Raw genomic sequence first — 5,299 nt, 5'->3', positions numbered from 1 at the left:
TTTTAGTTGTCCGATTAATTTCTTTGTATTTTTAGTAGAGACGGGGTCTCGCTCTGGCTCAGGCTGGTTTCGAACTCCTGAGCTCAAACAATCCGCCCACCTCGGCCTCCCAGAGAGCAATCCAACAATTTTTAAGCACCTAGTTCCCTGTTGTCTCAGTCAGGTTGGACTGCCATAACAAAATACCATAGACTGGGTGGTTTAAATGACAAAAATTTGTTTTCTTGCAGTCCTGGAGGCTGGAAGTCTGAGATCAGGGTGCCAGCATGATTGGGTTCTGGTGAGGGCTCTTTTCCTGGCTTGCAGATGGCTCCCTTCTCACTGCGTGTTCATGTGATCTTTCCTCAGTGCTGCCTGTGGGGACAGGGAGAAGTGAAGGGGGAAGAGGGAGGGGAGAGAGGGAGAGGGAGAGAAAGAGAGAGAGAGAGAGTTTCTTATAAGGCCACCAATCCTATCAGATTAGGACCTCATCCTTCTGAACTCGTTTCACCTTAATTACCTCCTAAAAGCCTTATCTCCAAATATAGTCACACTGGGGGTTAGGGCTTCAACATAAGAATTTTGTGGGGACAGAATTCAGTCTCTAGAACCTGTATTAAATCCCCTTCTGCAGCTGAGGCAGGATCACTTGAGGCCAGGAGTTTGAAACCAGCCTGGGCAATAGTGAGACTCTGTGTCTACAAAAAACAGAAAAATTAGCCAGGTGTGGTGTTACACATCTGTAGTCCCAGCTACCGAGGAGGCTGAGGCAGGAGGATAGTTTGAGCCCCGGAGTTCGAGGTTGCTGTGAGCTACGATGAGGCCACTGCACCCCAACCCCAGCAACACCAAGTGAGACTCTATCTCAAAAAAAAAAAAAAAAATCTTTTTGCTTAAAACACCTAGAATGGTTTCTGTTTCTTCCAAATCCTGACCTCGCCCATGAACCAGAGCAGGATAATACTTGGTATATTTTTTTTTCTTTTTTTTTTGAGACAGAGTCTCACTCTTTTGCCCGGGCTAGAGTGAGTGCCGTGGCGTCGGCCTAGCTCACAGCAACCTCACACTCCTGGGCTCAAGCAATCCTTCTGTCTCAGCCTCCCGAGTAGCTGGGACTACAGGCATGTACCACCATGCCCGGCTAGTTTTTTCTATATATTTTTAGTTGTCCGATTAATTTCTTTCTATTTTTAGTAGAGACGGGGTCTCGCTCTTGCTCAGGCTGGTCTCGAACTCCTGAGCTCAAACGATCTGCCCACCTCGGCCTCCCAGAGTGCTAGGATTACAGGCGTGAGCCACCGCGCCCGGCCTACTTGGTACATTTTTATCCTTGTCCCAATGGACCCTTTCTACCCCCTTTCCACCACTGTAAATCCTTGAAAGCCCCTTCTGTGTGGTGCCTCACCGACACCATTCCCACCCTCCCTTCTCTGAGTTTATGTTTATCTTATGGCAGTCAGCATTTGATATGTGTTACTTATGTACGTCTAACTACCTCCCACTCCCAACAGCACAGTCTCTTTTTCTTTTCTTTTTTTTTTGAGGCAGAGTCTAGCTTTTTTGCCTGGGGTAGAGTGAGTGCCTTGGCGTCAGCCTAGCTCACAGCAACCTCAAACTCCTGGGCTCAAGCGAGCCTCCTGCCTCAGCCTCCTGAGTAGCTGGGATATAGGCACTCACCAACATACCCAGCTAATTTTTTGTTGTTGTTTCTATTTTTAGTTGCCTGGCTAATTTTTTCTATTTTTAGTAGAGACTGGGGCACTCTTGCTCAAGCTGGTCTCAAACTCCTGACCTCAAGCGATTGATCCTCCCACCTCCTCTCCTCAGCCTCCCAGAGTGCTAGGATTACAGGCATGAGCCACGGTGCCCGGCCCAACATAGTGTCTTGAGGGCAGAGGCTGTGTCTTCACTTTTGTACACACACCAATGCCTGGCATACCACAGAGATTCAGGAAAAATTTGTTAAATGAATCGGTTCGCTCTATAAGTAGGGCAAGGTCTGAAGAGCTCCCGGGGTTGGGTAGTCCAGAGACTCAGGCACCTTGTCCTGACAGTCAGCCCAACTCGCTTATCCAGAACATTTTGCCTCACGGAACCCACACTCAGGGAGCGGTGGAGCTGAACTCGGAGGAGGAGAAATGAGTCAGCCAGCTTTCCAGGGTCCCGATTTCCAGCCTACAGTTTCACTAGATTGTCTAGTTCCTTGAAGCCACATTTGATTGCAAACATGTTCTGGTCTCCAGTCTGAGAAGTAGGAAAGTGAAAAACAAATCTGACGTCATGGTGAGAACCCACTAAGTGGACATGGAACATCTAAGTGTTTGGGTCCAGGCCTTGGTGCTTAGTAGCTTTTTGACCTTCCGAAGGTCATTTTGCTTCTTTGAGGATCAGTTTCTAATCTCATAGTTTATTATGCAGAATGGGCATAATAAATCTGTCCTGTTCCCTCTGGAGTGAGGATTGAATGAGAAAACGGATTTGTAGGGACAAAAGCTTTGGGAAAGGAGCTTGGGCGGTACCCGCTACCTTGTAACCTCGAAGCCGGAGCCCATCAGCCTGGAGGCCAGACCAAGCAGACCCAGTCATGGGGCATGTGCTGGGGCCAGGCAGGGACTTGGATTGGCCTGAACGTGGCCTCGACAGAGTTAACTCTACTTCCTTACTACGTTCCCTTGGGTAGGACACTCGAGCTTTCTGGAGCTCAGACTCTTCATCTATAGATGGGGATATTAATCTTCTCTCTCAAAGCATTGGGAAGATAAGATAAAAGAGGTAAGTAACTTCACTTAGGGGACACTCGATACAAGTCTTTAGTGTTTGTTTTTCCTCCTCTCCCTAGGTCAGGTAGGGGCAGCTGGAGAAGAAAGTTTTTCAGGGAGTTGGGGCAAGTGTCAGACTTCTAAGATCCTGGAGGTTGGGGGTTTCAGGTTGCTTTCTCCCATGGCTGGGTCACTCTGATTAATCCTTGAGGAATTCTGTAGCCTAGGGGTTGCTAGTCTAGACGGACAAATACACTAATGCTGGGGTAAAATAAAAATCTACAGGGAACTTCAGTTTTGGGAACAGACTGACATGGTCTCTTTGAAGCTGGGGCTGACCCAATCACTCTCCAGGCATCCCTGTTTTGAGAACCACCTCCCAACTCTTCCAAACGTCTCTAAGCATCCCAAAAGGAGGGAAATTGACTCATTAGGAAGCAAAGAAAGAGATCAGGGCCTCAGCTCTGAATATCTCCTATCATGCCCCTCGGGAGGGACCCTAATATTGAGGCAGCTGGAGGGGGGACTCGAGGATGGAATGGGGAGAGGCAAGTCCTATGGTCCTACCCCACAGATGGGGTCACTAGGAGGAGGAGAAAACACACTTCCCTTCTCTCCCCAGGAAGCTTTCCTTCCCTGCAGCGGGTGCCCCAAGGATCCCCGCCCCCTATCCCAGGCCCTTCCCTTGGAGAGAGCCTGCTGAGCGTGGAATGAGAAGAATCTGAACTACAAACAGACCTCCCAGAGGCACCCCCAACTCTGCTCTAACCACTTCTTGCCAGCAAAAGGCCGGCTTCCTGGAGCGAGATTGGGAGGCTGGGCTGGGGTTTGGGTTTTGGAAAAGGAGCCTAGATGGGGAGATTTTTTTTCCTGGAGAGAGAGGGAAGGGAAAGGTTGAGGGCAGGGTAGGGACTAAGCCGTACAAGAACCATGTTTTCCAAACCAAAAAATCAGAACCAGTAATAGTATACCTGCAGGAGCCATGGGATTGGGGCTTTGAAATCAAGCCTGTCTTAGAATGGTCCAAGCTGTGAGGGTCCTCACCCCGGGAGTGACAAGCAGACATTGAAATACAACCCAGGAAGAGACAGAATCTGTTGGTTTCCCCTGCCCCCCACCCCTCCCCTCCCCTTGGCCTCGCTCTGTTCCTGTCTGAAACACTCAGTCGCAGTGGTCTCCAGGGCACATGCTCTCTGGGTCCTCAGGCTAGGCTGCATAACTGAGTCTGAAAAGGCTGTGAGTGGGCTCTGAGGAGCTGGGGGCAGGAGCTAGAATCAGAGGAAAGATGGTGAGACCAGCCAAAGGGACAGGTGGCACAAGGCCAGAGGGGCCCCTCCTGCCTGCCACACTTCCCCAGTCCCTGGCCTTCTGCCCACTGTGCCCCTAGCATCTCTCCCCTCACCTGAGGATTTGATGTAAGTGAGCCAGGACTGGCAGTTCCCAGGGATGCCCAGGCAGTATACTAGACGGGGAGCCCTGGGGAGGGGACCAGGGAGGAGAGGCTGCTGGAACTCTCGAAGCTGCCTTAGGCAGGATGACCTCTTTGCAGGGGCCTCTCTCTCCAGCTTGTATAACACAGCTCCTGCCAAGGGTGGTATAGAAAGGCACAGAGCCCACAGCAGGCTGGGGAAGGCCGCTGAAAAGGCAGCTTAAGGGCTTCCTGCTGGGTGAGATGGATTAGGGGCCTGTAGGGAGGGAGCCGGGCAGTGAGAAAGGCACTGGCCTAACACCAGAGCCCCTTGGTGAAGGTCCTCCAGAACCAGGAGCCCCTGGGTGTCTGGCAGGCAGGGTCACCTGGCTGAGTGGCTGGGAGAATGGGGGCCCAGCCAGGGTGACACATGGGGATGGGTAGATAGACCATGGGGCCCCCAAAATAGCAGGGAAGGAAGAGAGGAGACACTCCTGGATGAACAAGTGGACTTCCAGCAGGAAAAGGGAGGAAGGAAGGAACCGACCTACCAGCTATTTCACTGCGTTTCCTGCTGCCTCCCAGAGCGGAAGGTTTCATGCAGGAGGTTTCCCAGGTGGGAGGGGAGGGGACAACCCTTCCCACCCTCCAGCCAGCCCTCTGCTTCTCAAGGACCCCAATGTGGAATTGAATGAAGGGGACCCACATGGTGCTAAAGTTTCCATACAAGCATCCGTGGATTTAGGGGAAGAGGCCAGGTGGCAACTAAGACAAGCTGTGCAACTGAGAAGCCCTGGGTTGTCCCTTGGACTGGTGACAGTCCGGGGGCTGGTTTTGCTCTAGCTTTGGGCTCCATTTGTCTAGTCTGTGAGATGGGCTCTCTGAGGCCACACTGTGGAGTGGGACAAGCACTGGGGTAGGACTTACCCTCTTGGAATCTGGATTTTGCCACCAATCAAGTATGGAAAAAAAAAAAGTCTGTTCTTTTTATTAGGTAGCATATTGTTAAGAGATGACACACACACGCATGCTGGAAATTGTAAAATATTATATGAATGTGAGGTATCATTATCCCTGGAGTGTATGTGTACAGATGTTCCAGGGTAGGGGAGAGGATGCATTGAGAACTAGGGACTGCCATGCAGGGTGCTTT

Source organism: Propithecus coquereli, unplaced genomic scaffold, assembly GCF_000956105.1.
Source record: "Propithecus coquereli isolate 6110/MARCELLA unplaced genomic scaffold, Pcoq_1.0 Scaffold598, whole genome shotgun sequence".
In the NCBI taxonomy this organism is placed as follows: domain Eukaryota; kingdom Metazoa; phylum Chordata; class Mammalia; order Primates; family Indriidae; genus Propithecus; species Propithecus coquereli.
The sequence above is the reverse complement of the archived record's forward strand: the minus strand, read 5'-3'. Positions refer to the sequence as shown.